Below are 15,346 nucleotides of genomic sequence, written 5' to 3'. Positions count from 1 at the left end.
GAGAGGTGTCTCGACTTCAACTAACCAGAGAGACGGAAGATGTCTAAACAAAAGCTCGTATTTAAAATCAGCTTTGGAAAATTATTGTGTCAGGCTGTCGTCAGCATAGCTCTCTGGAACAGTTTAACAATCGATAAAACTCATTTCACAAGACTTTCAACAAAAGTGACGTCATTTTGACGTCAACTGCATTGTCGACTGCCGCAGGAACTGCTGTCGACTTTGTGCTAAGAAAGAACACGAGTGTTATCGCTCGTCGTTTCGCTTGCAGTCGTTTAAACTATCCTCTTAGACTCCTGTCTAACCACACACTTGGGAATCGCCACACATTTGGAGAAAAAGAACCAATTTGTGAAAAGGATAAAAGTGTGTTTTATTGCTGCTTGTTTCAATCGAAGCAATTAAAACTGTCCTCTTAGTTTCCTGCCTAACCAGTCTCTCGGAAATCGCCAGATAGTTGTTTTATCCTTCGTTCTCTCATCTGACTAAAGCGTAAATAACATGGAATGTGGCAGAACATATTTGTATTACGTTGATAAGAAAGTTCCAGAGTATGTTAACAACGCTAAAATAAAAAAAAGTCGCTTGTAAAAGGTTGCGAACCTAGATCCTTCGACTCCATAAACCACAATATTATTCCCTACGCTAGCACTTCGTCATGTGGTATTAGTTTCCTGTCTTGGTTATCACAGTATGTTAATATTTAACGACACTGGAATGAAATTGACTAAGTATTCTGTCTAAGGGGAACAGATTGCCCCTCTAGTAATAAAATTCTGTTATTGTATTTTTCAGCCGCTAGTTGCACAAATAATTACATTACCATTTCGACTGCATAGAAATTCATCGATAGATTCGAGTACGTTGCATAGTAACAGTTCATCTGACGAGGTACTATGTAACGTTTGCTAATCACTTGACGATGTCCTGCAAGGAACTGAAAACCAATAATGTAACCTTTTGTGTGATCCGAGGTTGAAAAATAACAGAATTTCAGAACTAAATTACCTTTAAAGTATTAACTTACTTTATATTCTCTGTTTATGTGGAACTTTAAAAACAGCTTGACGTCAGCACTGTAATTTTAGTCTCTCACTCTGTCACGAACTTACACGAATCCCGTGCTGTCTTCATCACATACCCTATGTGATCAAAAGCGTGTGGATACTTATTAGTGGACATTATTATGAGAGGTGTGCACCCTTCGTCTTCATAGTGGTTTGAAATTTGCTGCAGATGCTTTCAATGGTGTGTCGCTCTCATTATTGATTATTCAATTTGGATTTTTTTTAAAAGTAGCTTCAATTTAGAAGAGATAAGTCGTATGGGGAAATGGCAGCCCATTCTTCCTCAAAATCCAAAACCCGAGAACATAGTGATGTTGGAAGCTGGGGTTTTGAGCGAAGCCGGTTATCTAACGCAACTCAAAGCTGTTCCGTTGTGTTTAGGTCGGGACTCATAGCAGTCCAGTCCGTTTCATAAATGTTATTGTCCACAAACCGATACCCCACAATCTTGTTTTATAACAGCATACATTGTCGTACTGATACGATCATCGTCTCCCAATTGTTCATTTGCTGCAGAATTCTGTAAAATGTGTTCATATCCCTCTGCATTTAACGTTTTCTTGAGCGTAATAAGAAGACCACATTGTAACCATGAAAAACACCCTAACACCGTAACAAAATCACATGCTTACTTCACTGTTGGCACTACAGATGACGGCGGGCAACATTCTCTAGGCATTTATCAAACCGTTCCACCGGATAGCATTATTCATCATTCCAGATCACTTGTTTCCTGCCATTTGCTGCGCAGTGGATGATGATGATGATGATGTTTGGTTTGTGGGGCACTCAACTGTGGGATCATCAGCACCCGTACAAAGTCCATATTTGTACACAGTCCAACTTTTTTACACAGTCCAGTCCAGACACTGTCAAGAATGGTGATGATGATAATGAAATGATGAGGACAACACAAACACCCAGTTTCCGGGTAGGGAAAATCACCCACCCGGCCGGGAATCGAACCCGGGACTCTGCTAGCCAGTAGACCGCTCAGAATCATTGAACTATGTGGATGCTGGTAGCACTCTGGAACTCAAGAGTAATTCCTTTCAGTGATTTCATGCCATTTTCACAACCATACTCCTCAATGCTCGACAGTCCATCAGTACATGAGGTCTACCCGGTCTCCTTGTAGCTACGATTGTTCCTTTCACTTCACAATGAAATCACCAACAATCGACTTGGGCAGTTGCAGAAGCGTTGAAATGTCTCTATCAGTTTTGTTACTCAAGTGGCACCGAATGTCAAGTCCACGTTCGAGGCCACTGAGCTCTCTTGTTCTCTTCACCGACGTATTTTTTCTTTTACAGCTTTACAGCAAGTTGAAGGAGAGTGAGTTAGAGAGAGAGGGATAAAGGGTGACATTTATACGTGCGTACGATAAACCCTTTCTCTCAAAAATATTTCTTTCATCCCTCCTGTGTTACCACTGATGACGTGTCACTGATCTCAGATGTACTAAGATTGTAGTACATGCGAGGTGCCTATTTGCTTCCACCGCCCTGACTAGAATCCATAAATGTTCGCCAACCTTCAGTCTTCTATAGTTGCTGTCAGCTTCACAGGAAACAGCACAAACACTATGCGATCAAAAGTATCCGGACATCACCGAAAACATACGTTTTTCATATTAGGTGCATTGTGCTACCACCTACTGTCAGGTACTCAATATCAGCGACCTCAGTAGTCATTAGACATCTTGAGAGAGCAGAATGGGGAGCTTCACGGAACCCACAAACTTCGAACGTGGTCAGGTGATTCGGTGTCACATGTATCATACGCCTGTACGCGAGATTTCTGAGCGGACGATTTGGATGGGATTCAGTTAATGAAAAGGGGACATACAATTCAAGGTTTATTTCCCCAAAACAGTTAATTAATTGTAATAAATTACACTGTGGCTTACAAACAAATCAAGCTGCTTACAATATGAGGTAATAAAAATGTTATGTACCACAGGTAAACAGAGAAACTTCAAAACTGTTTACAATTTGATACATTAACAAATAATCATTGGGCATTACGCTACACACTTTCACCTAATACAGTTAAATTTTTAAATGTGAAGCACAAATGTATAATTTACAATTAAATTTTTAGTTGAAGTTACTCCTTCCTATACCTTCTCTAAAACAGTGATAAAATTTCCAACAGATATCTCAATTAGAAATGCCCTAAAATCCTTAACACAACAACACGTACATGACTAAATATATGTACGGCAAAGCCCAACATCAACAGCGCAAAACACATTCAAACTCTCGCCAACAAGGGCCGCTTGCCGGTCAAAACATGTTACCCTACTACAGCAGCGGGCAAACTTACATAGGTAATAACACAAGCCACCTAGCAATCTTGCCAAAATCAGTTTACACGAAGGAGGAAGAAGGGGGAGGGGGGAAACACAATAAATACCATACGCAAATGCATTTTCCAAACCTACTACTAAAAATACAGTATAAAAGGCTCTCAATTAATGACAAATCCGGGATAGGCCCGGCAGTATTGCACTTGAGCGGTAGTAGCCAAAATAAGGTTGACAGATACCAAGGTCTGACACCATCTTAGATCTAACTGGCAGAACAAATAAATAAGAGTAAAAAGAATGAGCAAATGTCAATGCTCAAGAATTTAAATAGGATTAAGTACACACGAGGCTAAAATCAATTGCTAGCACCTTGGACATCGTCTTAGGCTTAATTGACACTACAAATAAATAAAGGTAAAAGAACAGACAAATGACAATGCGAGCAATTTAAATAAAAATAAGTGAGCACAAGGCTAAAAGCAATTGCTAGCAAGTTAACAAACACACATAAAAATATCAGACTGCTGCCACATCACAAACGGAACAGGCGCGGGCGCAGTCCCCAGCAAGCCAGAAAACCAATAAAACACACTCCTGCAACCGAGCCAGCCTGACCACAGTAATTTCAACTCAGAATCAGGACGTGTGCTCACACCGGGTCCACGCAAATCACACACTGCCAAATAATTCCCACGAACAGATACGGCTGCCCCCCCCCCCTCCCCCATCGCCCAGGGCGGGAAAACAATGGCGGATACCGGGTACACACCAGCAGAAAACTCGACACCCAGACTTCGGCTAAAACGGAATCATGCAGAAAATATAAACAACAGCTGAAGTAAGGTGACGTAATGTGAAACGAACCCCACCACGCAGACCGGACAGAGCAAACATTCAGAAAGCCTGCCCTGGAGTCCTTACAACTCCTGGGTGCGGAAACCCGAGCGATATCATGGCACCCTTTTCAGAGGCAGAGAACCTCGAGCGATCGCGTGCGGGGATCCATCATTTGTCCACTACACCACATCATCAACACGCCACGCTGCCCAACGCTCAAGTCAACGAGACCACACTTTCGTGCCGGGGCGGAAGGCAAAGTACAAGCAGCTCAGTGCGAATCCAACTGGCGAGCCGAGCGCCCCCAGCCCCCCTCCCCTCCCGCTTGCGAAAAACGCTCCAGAGGGCAGCAGCCGCCTGAGCGCCTTCGCAGGCCGAACCAGACGGAAATAGAAATACAAGTCGCTATCGACAGTGCCGGATACGAAACGCACCAGAGAAATGGCACAATTTCCACACTCCTAAACATCCCTAGGTCCACTGTTTCCGATGTGTTAGTAAAGTGGAAACGTGAAGGGACACGTGCAGCAAAAAAACGTACAGGCCGACATAGCTGTTGACTGACAGAGACCACCGACAGTTGAAGAGGGTCGTAATGTGTAACAGGCAAACATCTGTCCAGGCCAAGACACAGGAATTCCAAACTGCATCAGCAGCCACTGCAAGTACTATGACAGTTAGGCGGAAGGTGAGAAAACTTGGATTTCATGGTCGAGCGGCTGCTCATAAGCCACACATCAAGCCGGTAAATGCCAAACGACGCCTCGCTTGGTGTAAGGAGCTTAAACATTGGACTATTGAACAGTGGAAACACGTTATGTGGAGTGACGAATCACGGTACACAATGTGGCGATCCGATGGGAGAGTGTGGGTATGGCCAATCCCTGGTGACCGTCATCTGCGAGCGCGTGTAGTGCCAACAATAAAATTCGTAGGCGGTGGTGTTACGGTGTGGTCGTGTTTTCATGGACGGGCTTACACCTCTTGTTGTTTTGCGTGGCACTATCACAGCACAGACCTCCATTGATGTTTCAAGCAGCTTCTAGCTTCCTATTGTTGAAGAGTAATTCGAGGATGGCGATTGCAATCGTTCAACACGATCGAGCACCTGTTCATAATGCACAGCCTGTGGCGGAGTGGTTACACGACAATTACATCCCTGTAGTGGACTGGTCTGCACAGAGTCCTGACCTTTGGCATGGTTTGGAACGCCGACTTCGTGCCAGGCCCCACCGACCGACATCGATACCTCTCCTCGAAGCATCACTCCGTGAAGAATGGACTGCCATTTCCCAAGAAACCTTCCAGCACCTGACTGAATGTATGGCTGCGAGAGTCGAAGTTGTCAACAAGGCGGAGGGTAGGCCAACACCACAATAAATTCCGGCATTACTGAAGGAGGGTGCCACGAACTTGTAAGTCATTTTCAGCCAGGTGTCAGGATACTTTTGATCACTTAGTGTAAGTCGTGAATCCGTTATCTTGAAGATGCAAGAAGCTCTTAGCAAGGAACTATTATTTTAGAAGTAATTAAATTTCCAATCATTTTGTTTACACGGGATACCACTCACTTTTAATTTGCAGAACAGGCGAAGCTGCACAATTACAAATAATTTCTGTTCTGGAACAATTTAATGAACTGCGTATTTCCGTAATTACAACTCTCACATTTAGAAACTAGACATTGCTAATGAAGACTTAACTGATACCACAGCAGACAACATGTCTGACCTCCGACACCGTCGAATGAGCTCTATTTTTACAAACTATGGATTAGTAATGAAATTTTAGCTATGCTGATCGCGGCAGACAACGTGTCTGTCTTCTGACACTGCCGAACCAGCTCTGATCTTACAACTTCGGCTGCCATCCAATTTAGGCGCTATCCGAAGATCACCGAAGTGCTTCGTCTGCCTTTTCGTTTCGCAGTTGTTTATTAACCTGTTGGTTATTATTACTTGTGAAATTATAGAATGACAGTACGCTATTGAGAGATGCTTTAAATATGAAATGAAAGTAAATGTGCTGTGTAGTTCTTCTATTATTAATAACAGAAAATTATCATTTTGGCGCGCAACTTCCGGATGCAGCAGCCAATCGCGGAAAAGGACCATAGCTTAGGTAGTCTTTTTCACGATACCCGCACCGATCAAACCATCTTTCACCGGTACCTCAAACCACATTACGTCATCTTGCCACTTCTGTCGTCTCAAATGCTCTAAGAAGATGTTCCTGTACCTGAAAATGATGGCTGCAAAGCCAGAAATATTACAGCTTCTCTACTGATAGCATAATACTCTCCGTCCCCTTTTACACTGGTGGGTCCGTCTCTCGCGATTGTGCAATACATAGGGGTGTCTGGATAGTTTTGATCAGAAGTGTTGTTGCAACAACTTATCTTGTTATTTTTGAACGTAATAATCCATTGAAGTCTGTAACTGTCACATTTTGATACTCTTTTGTTCTTCTTTTATCTCAGTTGAAGAAGAAAAACTAAGAATATTGCCCTTGTCATTGTTAATACAGATCTAATTTGAATTTAAAAAATCTAAGTCATGTAAAGTGTCAAACGAGAAGAATTAAAGAATATCATCCCTGGAATTCTGGTAAGCAAATAGTCATATTCTACAACCTTCATGACCTCAACACTAAGGACCTTCGGTACAAAAAATTACATCTGATCTAATCCTATTACCTTAACAGTTTAGTCCCTCCAGTCTCGCTATAAACCATTAGTTTTCGACAGGTACAATTTGAGTGTTGGTCCTAAAGTTTGCAGTAACTCTGCATATAATGGAAAACTAGATGGACAAAAACTGTGTAGGAAGTCATAAATAAACCTCTAGATTTAGTGAGCAAAGCCACCAGGTGAACTACGCTAGCACTGGCAATTTCAAAGTTGCAGTTTGTCATTTCAAATTCATGTAAAACTTGTCATACTGAACAAAGCGAAGTGCCAGAGTTGTAGGCCATTTTTTTAGTAAGTCTGTGGGTTTGAAACGTCGACTTCCACAATGGCGCTAGTGTAGCGATCCGATACTGAAGCCGTCATTTGCAGAGCAATGTCGTGTTTGCACTTGGTGATTATATATCCGAAAAAACGTTGCACAAACAATGACATCACAGCTGTAAATAACCCTCATGACGATTCTGTGAAAATGAAGTGGCTAGTTCAAGTTATATCGAAGCTTTACAGTTATTCAGTTCCAAGCTAATTGAGTGAAAACTACGATAAAAGTGTGGAAAGTATGACAAATAAAATTATGCCACGCAACAATAAATTAAAAATTGAAAAATATTTGCAGAAGACAGATATAGAGTATATGCGAGGAAAAATTACACAAGAACCGAAAGTGAAAAACTTAGTCAATGATAAACTAATCTATATGCTATTTCAACCGTTTCATGCAACTATCTTGAATCGTAATCTTCAAACATTTGCGGTCATACGAGGGGCGTTCAATAATTAATGTAACACATTTTTTTTTCCAAAGCAGTTTGATTTTATTCTGGACTCCGATACACCACACTATTCCCCACTCTTCTGGCTACAAAACCCTATTTTTCAAGATAATCTCCGTACAATGCGAAGCCCTTACGCCACATTCAGTGGGAGGGACAGTATGCCTGCATGGCTTCACTCTACTGGTCGACGAAGGAGCCCACATCGTCCACATACTGCTTCCAGCGGAATCATCCCTCATTAGGCGGAAAAAATGTAATTCAATAGGTGGAGATTTGAGCTATAGGGTGGACGGGGAAGAACAGCCCAATGAAGTTTTATTAGAGCCTCTCGGGGTGCGTAGACTTGGTCTCTAGAGGCCTTACGTTGTCAGACGATCGTTTGCATTTTTGTGGCGACGAACACGCCGAAGTCATTTCTTCAGTTTCCTAATGGTACTACAATTTATTTCAGAGATGATCGTTGCATCATGGAGGAGGGCATCAAACAGAATAACATTTTCAGAGTCACGACGTTACCGACTTTGAAATTTTTTCTTCGTAGGAGAGTTGGTGTGGCGCCACTCCATGGACTGACGTTTCAGTTACGGTTCAGGGTGATGAAACCATATTTCATCGCCTGTGACGATGTCCGAAAAAAATTGTCACGATTAGACTCGTAGCGCGCAAGGAATTCTGCACAGATGATTTTTCGTTAATCTTTATCGTCTTCGGCTAAGCGGTGAGGAACCCAGCTTGCACACAAAGTACCCCAAACGGTGACGAGTGTGTCAGCACTACCAAAAGACACGTCGAGTTGAGCGGCAAGGTGTTTCACTGTATTCTGACGATCACCTCGAGTGAGAGTAATACAATGAAATACCTGTAAGAGGCCTTTCTATTTTTTTTTTCTTTCTTTGAGTCATCAGTCTTCTGACTGGTATGATGCGACCCGCCACGAATTTCTCCCCTGCGCCAAACCTCTACATCGCAGAGTAGCACTTGCAACCCACGTCCTCAATTATTTGCTGGATGTATTCCAATCTCTGTCTTCCCCTACAGTTTTTGCCCTCTACAGCTCCTTCTAGTACCATGGAAGTCATTCCCTGATGTGTTAACATTATTCGTATCATCCTGTCCCTTCTCCTTGTCGGTGTTTTCCAGCCGGCAACTGTGGCCGAGCGGTTCAATGCGCTTCAGCCCGGAACCGCGCTGCTGCTACAGTAGCAGGTTCGGATCCTGCCTCGAGTATGGACGTGTGTGATGTCCTTAGATTAGTTAGGTTTAAGTAGTTCTAAGTCTAGGGGACCGATGATCTCAGATGTTAAGTCCCATAATGCTTAGAGCCATTTGAACCATTTGAAAGTGTTTCCCACATATCCCTTCCCTCTCCGGTTCTGCGTAGAACGTCCTCATTCCTTTTCTTATCAGTCCACCTAATTTTCAACATACGTCTGTAGCACCACATCGCGAGTGCTTCGATTCTCCCCTGTTCCGGTTTTCCAACAGTCATCTTTCACTACCACACAATTGTTGCGCTACAAACGTATATTCTCAAAAATTTATTCCTCAAATTAAGGCCTATTTTCGATACTAGCAGACTTCTCTTGGCCAGAAATGCCCTTTTTGTCAGTGCTAGTCTGCTTTTGATGTCCTTCTTGCTCCGTCCGTCGTTGGTTATTTCGCTACCTAGGTAGTAGAATTCCTTAGCTTCATCTACTCAGTAACCATCAATTCTGATGTTAAGTTTCTCGCTGTTCTCATTTCTGCTACTTCTCACTACTTTCGTCTTTTTTCGATTTACCCAGCCGATCATGTAATTCTTCTTCACTTTCATCCAGGATAGCAATTCATCAGCTAATCTTATTGATATCCTTTCACCTAGAATTTGAATTCCACTCCTGAACCTTTCTTTTGTTTCCAGCGTTGCTTTTTCGATGTAGAGATTGAACAGTAGGAGCGAAAGACTATATCCCTGTCTTAAACCATTTTTAATCCGAGCACTTCTTTCTTGGTCGTCCACTCTTATTATTCTCTCTTGGCTTTAGTACGTATTATATATTACCCGTCTCTCCCTATACCTTTCCCTTGTTTTCCTCAGAATTTCGAACACTTTGCACCATTTTACATTGTTGAACCTTTTTTCCAGGTCTACAACGCCTATAATGTGTCTTGAGTTTTCTTCAGTCTTGCTCCTATAATCAACCGCAAAGTCAGAGTTGCCTCTCTGGTACCTTTACCTTTCCTGAAGCCAAGCCGATCGTCATTTAACAGATTCTCAATTTTCTTTTCCATTGTTCTGTATGTTAGTCTTGTCGGCAACTTGGGTGCATGAGCTGTTAAACTGACTGTACGATAATTCTCGCACTTGTCAGCTCTTGCAGTCTTCGGAATTATGTGGATGATATTTTTCCGAAAGTCAGATGTTATGCTGCCAGACTCATTCATTCTACACACCAACGTGAATAGTCGTTTCGTTGCCACTTCTCCCAGAGATGTTAGAAATTTGGTTGGATGTTATCTATCACTTCCCCCTTGTTTGGTCTCAAGTCCTCCAAAGCGCTCTTAAATTCTAATATTAGATCCCCTATTTCTTCTGAATCTACTAGTGTTTCTTCTTCTATCACATCAGGCAAATCATTCCTCTCATAGTGGCATTCAGTGTACCCTATCCACCTATCCGTTCTCTCTGTGTTTAACAGTGGAGATCCCGTTGCACTCTTAATGGTACCACCCATACTTTTAATTTCACCGGTGGTTGTTTTGACTTTCCTGCATGCTGAGTCAGACCTTGCGATAATCATTCCTTTTTCGATTTCTTCACATTTTTGATGCAGCCATTTCATCTTAGCTTCCCTGCATCTCCTATTTTTTTCCATTCTTCAGCAACGTATTTCTGTATTCCTGAATTTCCCTGAACATGTCTGTACTTCTTCTTTCATCGATCAACTGAATATTTCTTCTGTTACGCTTGGTTTCTACGCAGTTATTTCTTTGTACCTATGTTTTTCTTTCCGAATTCCGTGATTGCCCTTTTTAGAGGTGTCCAACTGCGTTGTCTACTGAGCTGTTCCTTATTGCTGTGTTTATAGCCTTAGAGAACTTCAAGCGTATCTCGTCGTTTCTTAGTCTTTCCGTATCCCACTTCTTCGCATATTGATAGTTCTTGGCTAATCTCTTAAGCTTCATCCTACTCTTCATCACTCTAAGTCGTCCAATATCTGATTTCGCAATCTCTGTCTGACCATGATGTAATCTAACTGAATTCTACCCGTATCACCCGGCCTTTCCCAAGTATACCTTCTTCTCTTGTGATTCTTGAACAGAGAATTGCTATTACAAGCAGAAATTTATTACAGAACTCAATTAGTCTTTCTCCTCTCTCGTTCCTTCTCCCAAGCCCATATTCTCCTGTAATCTTTTCTTCTACCACTTCCCCTACAACTACATTCCAGTCCCCCATGACTATTAGATTTTCATATCTTTTTACATATTGCATTACCTTTTCAATATGTTCATATAGGTTTTCATCTTCAGTTTACGACGTTGACAAGTGTACCTATACTATCGTTGTCGGCTCTGGTTTGCTGTCCATTCTGATCACAACAATCCTATCACTGAGCTGTACACAGCAACTCACTCTCTACCCTATCTTCCTATTTACAAAGAATCCTGCTCCCGTTATACTATTTTATGCTGCTGTTGATATTACCCTATACTCAGTTGATATTGCCCTATACTCATGTGACCAGAAATCCTTGTCTTCTTTCTATTTCACTTCACTGACACCTACTGTATCTAAATTGAGCTTTTGTATTTCTCTTTTCCGTTTTTCTAGGTTCCCTACCACATTCAAGCTTCTGATATTCCACGCCCCGAAACGTAGAACGTTATCCGTTCGCTGATTGTTCAATTTTTTTCTTATGGTCACATTCCCTTGGTAGTCCCCTTCCTGAGATTCGAATGGGGGACTATTCCGGAATCTTATAGTGTCATTTATTGTGTGGTTACCAGTTTCGGTGCTTCAGTGCGTCATCTTCAGGCCTTAGCTGATGCTGAGGGGCTTAACATCATCCTTATGCACGACGCATCAGTGGTCAACATCTATAACTGTACCAGCGATGTTGTTCTCCTACCACCAACTATCGGGCGAAGTTCCCCAGACCTCCAAACACAACGATGGACATACTAAAACTCGAATGAGAGGGTCCGCACGTTATAACATTGCAAGAGACATCGCTGGCACGAGGGAGATGGGACAGGTTTGCACGATCTTGTTGAGCTGATGACAGACGCCACGCCCAAAGAGTCACCGTGCTTTGGTTCACTGTCAGATCTCTGTCAACATTCTGCAAGCACCTTTGAATATCTACGATACTGTGGTTTTCCGCCAGAAGAAACTCAATGACAGCTCTCTGCCTGGAACGCATCTCCTTTACAAACGTTGTTACGCAGGCTGTGGATGGCGTCGCCATCTGTTACAACTTCATGAAACTATAGGTACTGAAGTAAGAATATTCCACGATGTCGTACAACAAATTCCGAATTTTTTCACACGAAAAAACTGTTTCTTCACTTACTGAGTGCTCCTCGTACTTGTAACAAATGAAACCTGTGTCCTTGAATATATATTTATAACTTCCCAACTTTTGATGGAGACCTAATACAGAAAACTATGAAACTACGATGATTTAAGACAGACTTGATTACTCCGCAGAAATTGTGAAACAAGTATTCCATTATTTTATTCTTCGGTTTCCTTTCGTTGTCTCTGGCACACGTTAAAACAGAAGGCAGTATTCATGTACGTTTCTGTAAATAGCAGGCTTCAAATGGGGAACACTTTCCTCACATCTCCGCTACGACGTGGTGAGAGCTTGTTCGGACCCCACTCCCACTATGCAGAATTAGCTATACTGCGGTTCACCTAAATCGCTTGTGCTACAAGCCGGTTCGATTCCTTTGGAAAGCGACACAGCTTTAATTGACTTTGCGCTAAATGATTAGGTATACCTACATCTACAATCTACATGAGATCTCTGCAATTCACACTTGTTCGTAAGACCGCTTTCAGACAAATTTTTCCTGACCTTCTGCTTTCGAATAGAACGTGGGAAATATGAAGATATAAATGTTTCCGTGGGTTCTATTATTTTATCATGGCCATCAATTATCCCTATGTCGACAGGATTCAACAAAATATTTTCGCATTCAGGGGAGAAAGCCTGTTCAAATGGTTCAAATGTCTCTGAGCACTAAGGGACTTAACCAGCGGAGGTCATCAGTCCCCTAGAACTTAGAAGTACTTAAACCTAACTAACCTAAGGACATCACACACATCCATGCCCGAGGCAGGATTCGAACCTGCGACCGTAGCGGTCGCGCAGTTCCAGACTGAAGCGCCTAGAACTGCTTGGCCACTCCGGCCGGCGAGAAAGATGGTGACTGAAATTTCATGAAGATATCTCGCCGTAACGAAAATATTTTGTCTCAATTAGCGCCACACCTACTCGCTTATATCTGTGACACTCTCTCCTCCAATTCGCGATATCACAAAACCAGCTCCCCATCAATCCTACCTGCACATTCTAGGATTGGAGGGACATGCGTAGTGTACATAGTGTCGTTAGTAGGTTTCTTGCATCTTCTAGACGTTTTGCCAATGAAACGTAGTCTCTGATTCGTCTTACCCACAATATTTTCTGTTTGATGGTTCCAGCTTGAGTTTCTCATAACTTTAATCCCCAGGTATAGGTTGAACCAAGAATCTTTAAATTTGTATGGCTTATTGCGTAACCAAAGTTTTATGGAATTTATTTGTTAGTCTTGTGGATAATCTCACCATGCAATGACATGTGTAAATGCTTCAAATGGCTCTGAGTACTATGGGACTTGACATCTGAGGTCATCAGGCCCCTAGACTTAGAACTACGTAAACCTAACTAACCTAAGGACATCACACACATCCATGCCCGAGGCAGGATTCGAACCTGCGACCGTAGCAGCCGGGTGGTTCCGGACTGAAGAGACTAGAACCGCTCGTCCACAGCGGCCGGCTCTTGTGTAAATTATTTTGGAATTCGCACTGATCTTCTGAGCAGCATACTAAACAGTAAACAATAGCATAATCTACGAATCATCTACGAGGGCTGCTCAATTGTCTCCTAAATTGGTAATACAGATTAGAAATAGTAGAAGACCTGTAACATTTCATGAGGGAACTACAGAGATCACTTCTTCTGCACATGACTTACCGCCAGTTACTACGAACTGTGATCTTTAAAACAAGCAGTCACGAATCCAGTGGCATAACTATACGACACTCCATAGGCACACAGTCTGATTAGCACACGCTAGTGAGGAACTTTGGTGTCACCGCCACACACCACACTTGCTAGGTGGTAGCCTTTAAATCGGGCGCGGTCCGTTAGTATACGTCGGACCCGCGTGTCGCCACTATCAGTGATTGCAGGCCGAGCGCCGCCACACGGCAGGTCTAGTCTAGAGAGACTTCCTAGCACTCGCCCCAGTTGTACAGCCGACTTTGCTAGCCATGGTTCACTGTCTACATACGCTCTCATTTGCAGAGACGACAGTTTAGCATAGCCTTCAGCTATGTCATTGGCTACGACCTAGCAAGGCGCCATATTCAGGTACTATAATTGCTTCAAGAATGTATTCTGAACAGATAGTATCGTAAATCATGTACCGTCAAGAGCGACGTTCATCATTAAGGGGTTAAAGTTAAGCATCAAACTAATTTCGTCCGCTTTCTGAATTCTCATTCCTTGTCATGTTCCAGACCTCACGTCAGTGTAGTTCTTCCCTCCACACGCCAGCCTGCGTGAGCTAAGACGCGTGGATTTCTGCCTCCATTCGTAACTCGGTGTTGGCTCTTCTGCCAACACAAAAGGAACAGTGTGAGAAGGTTACTGATATCTACAAATATGGAATGTGCATCTTCTGACCGTGCTATCTTTAATACGTAAGCTCAGCTTTTGTGTCGTAAATATTAACATTGTCACAGACCTCTCCCAGTTTTTCTTTCTTCCTGGGCCTACAACGTAGCAGAATAGTCTTTCACTCACTATTTCTGCGATGCGAAGAGAGAAGCAGCACTAATTCTACGTTGGCATTCAGTAATACGTAACTTACTGAGGCAATGACGCAGAGCTGTTGGGGGCGTTGACCGCTCGCGGTTGGCCAACTGTGGGATGCCGGCCGTTTCTGCGAAGTCACTGCGTAAGAGCGCGACGTGCCAAACAGCAGGCGTCTCCGTGGCGCCGCAGTCCCGCCTCCACGCTAATGCTGCTTACCTTCTGGACCTGGCAATCTACGATTAACTTTCGCAGAACTCAGCAGTTTTTTTTTTCTCGAGGCCACCATTTGTCGGCAACAATATAAAATTATGGCTATTAATTTTTTTATAACTGTTTACAGTCTGCTCATAAAATGACGGTATTGTCACAGAACGCGTCAATACTTGCCAGAATACGTATCTGCATGTCGGAAAGAACGGACATTACTGACGTTCGACAACTGTACGAAATTAGTTCGAAATAAATTCGCCGAGTGCGAACATCTCGGCATCGGCTGCATTAGGTATAGATATACTACCTATTAATTCCATACGAAAATTTGTGCCGGCCAGGGACTCGAACCCCGATTTCCCGCTTATGGCAAGAGAACA

General features: G+C 42.8%; 1 protein-coding gene across 1 annotated transcript in view; it reads left to right on the top strand.

Annotated features, from left to right (window-relative positions):
• LOC126267981 (serine protease 48-like) overlaps positions 1-15,346 on the top strand; it is a 165,957-nt gene that overhangs the window by 83,070 nt on the left and 67,541 nt on the right. The gene's annotated exons all lie outside the window — the stretch shown is intronic.

The sequence above is a fragment of the Schistocerca gregaria genome, chromosome 4, assembly GCF_023897955.1.
Source record: "Schistocerca gregaria isolate iqSchGreg1 chromosome 4, iqSchGreg1.2, whole genome shotgun sequence".
Classification (NCBI taxonomy): domain Eukaryota; kingdom Metazoa; phylum Arthropoda; class Insecta; order Orthoptera; family Acrididae; genus Schistocerca; species Schistocerca gregaria.
This window is presented reverse-complemented; position numbering and strand designations above follow the sequence as displayed.